The sequence below is a fragment of the Glandiceps talaboti genome, chromosome 11, assembly GCF_964340395.1.
Source record: "Glandiceps talaboti chromosome 11, keGlaTala1.1, whole genome shotgun sequence".
In the NCBI taxonomy this organism is placed as follows: Eukaryota; Metazoa; Hemichordata; class Enteropneusta; family Spengelidae; genus Glandiceps; species Glandiceps talaboti.
In genome coordinates, this window is record NC_135559.1 from 16,823,834 (window position 1) to 16,826,369 (window position 2,536).

General features: G+C 37.7%; 1 non-coding gene across 1 annotated transcript; it reads right to left on the reverse strand.

The window, feature by feature from the left end:
• Positions 1–1,190: 1,190 nt before the first annotated feature.
• On the reverse strand, positions 1,191–1,265 carry Trnat-agu (transfer RNA threonine (anticodon AGU)). The gene has a single exon. It is a non-coding gene; the product is annotated as a tRNA-Thr (tRNA).
• Between the last annotated feature and the right edge of the window lie 1,271 nt (positions 1,266–2,536).

Here is a 2,536-nt window from a genome sequence, read left to right on the forward strand (position 1 = left end):
TATTAAAAGATTCAGCTGTGGGCTTAATTGGAAAATTAATATAATCTGTATAAAGAAATTTTGTTCTCAATCAGTCCTGTTGTCAAACCTTTGATAATTTAATATTTTGTCTGAACCTGAGGAACAAATTTAGACTTGCAAGTAATGTTTCTACTGTGTTAAATTATTAATGTTTCGTTGAAATAGTTGATGATCACCACTAGATACAACTAAATAATAACATGGGAATGAGTTCACTTTCTCACTAATTACGTCATTTTAATTTCAAGAAAAAGTTGTAACTACCCAGCAAAAAGGATGTTATCAAAGACTTCAAATTTACATGAGATCAGTGACAATTTGTTTTAATACTAACCATTTCATGAGATTGGGATTAAAACACATTTGCAAATATTTCTGTATCATATCATGCAGTCAATGGTGAGTGAATTCAGTATATAATATGTGTGGGTATGTATGTGTGTGTGGGACAGACCGAGAGACAGGCAGAGAGACAGAACACAAATAGCAGTTCGGAGAAGCAGTGCGGCCAATATAAATTGTATTTTGTGACATTTTAATCTCTATTCCTACATTACAGGTGTTCCTGTCAAGTAGAGTCATCTACATAGTTGTCACAGATCTCACTAAAGCACTGGATGATATCATCTCAACAAAAACCGAAGGCCCTCCGAGGAATGAATGGACAGTCAAAGGTTAGATTATCTGTAGTATTTGACACAATGACAACTTAAAATCTGTAGTGATTCATAGACATGACAAGTCATCTGTGAATGTACATGTCTGTCTGTCTGTCTGTCTGTCTGTATGTGTGTATGTATGTATGTATGTCTGCAATGTTCACTACAGATTTATAAGTGGACTTATGAAAATAGGTTTGAATAAGAGTAATGCTAATTGTATTGCAAAATATTGCAGCATTAGTTCAATAATTGGTTCTAGTAAGATCTGGAAAAAAGATGCAAGCATTATAACAACTAACACACTATATCTGCCTTGTGATGTGGATAACATGTTCAAATGCAATTTTATATATTATCTACTGCTAGATGTAGTGTGAACCCAATAATACTGTACCTGTACGTAATAATTTCATGTATTTTGGAAATAAACATAATTTAATATGTATGTATGCAGAAATGCATGAGACAGTCTAAATTAATAATTTGTTATAAATGGGGAAAGAAAAGTGACACATGTAGGAATCGAACCCACGTCCCCCTAAACACTAGTCAGAGTGCTCTAACCAGCTGAGCTAACATGTCAACTGGTAGATTCCGTGAATCGTTCCAAGATGTCTTTCTATCCTCGAGGCGGTGGCTTCTCACCACCGCCTCTCATTTTTAAATTAATAGATGCAATCCTACGTTTCAAATATATGTATGTATGCATGCATGCATGTATGTATGTATGTATGTATGTATGTATGTATGTATGTATGTATGTATGCATACATTTATGTATGCATGTATGCATGTATGCGTGTATGTATGTGTGTATGTATGTATGCATGCATGCATGCATGTATGTATGTATAATTATGTATATGTATTTATGTATGTGTGTATGTGCGGCTGTGTCTCAACAACTTAAAGTCAAAAGCTGCAAGGCCGATTGGTTTGATATATGATGGAGATTATATTCCTTCGGGTGTGTAGATAATAGTGAAAATGATGAGATAAATGATGTTTAAGTTACGCCGAAAAAAGTTCTTTCCCATCATATTTCTCAGAGCTATGAGGTGTTTCACAGTATACATATGGTTGTGACTGATTGCAAGGTCAATAGCATACGTCTGTTTTCTCGAGGGACTGTGGGTCACCCCAACACAGACTGTTTTCCCAGGGTGAAGCCATGAGGGAAACAGCTAGTCAGTGTTGTGGTGACCTACAGGCACGAGGGAAACTGGCATCTGGGGGGGGGGGTACTCCCATAGAAAGGGTACATATGTACCGCAGTTTTGACTCCCCTTTTTTCGACTGATGTAGACTTTTGAGTCATGAGTTTTAAAGCATTATGTAGAGGTTTGACACACCTCTTTGAATGCACGTACGACTTTTGACCCCATATTTTGAACAACGTTGTTTCCACAGGTTGTTTTCAGTCATCTTTATCGAAAGTAGCCCCCCCCCCCGGCCCCTGGGCAGCCAATGAACTAGCGATGTCTGAAGCATGGATGTCTCAAGTGAAAGTTCATCAACAGTGTTCAAAGCTCATGACCACTCAGATGCTTGGAGCAGTGCTATTCAACGTTTGTGGTCTTTGGCTGAAAGTAGACATTTGACACCTGTTTCTGGCTAAAATGTAGACTTTTGACCCCTACTTTTTGAATTTTTGTACATGTAGAGTTTGTGGTTGTAACTTTTGTCCACCAGGGTACCCGAGTACCCTCCCCCCCCCCCTCGGACTGACGTACAGTATGATGCTGCATGGATGAGCATGATAAGTCAAGATGTGTTTTGTAACACACCTACTACATTCTCACTCTCTCAGCACACTGTTCTATATGTACAGAAAACACATGACGACAGTGACA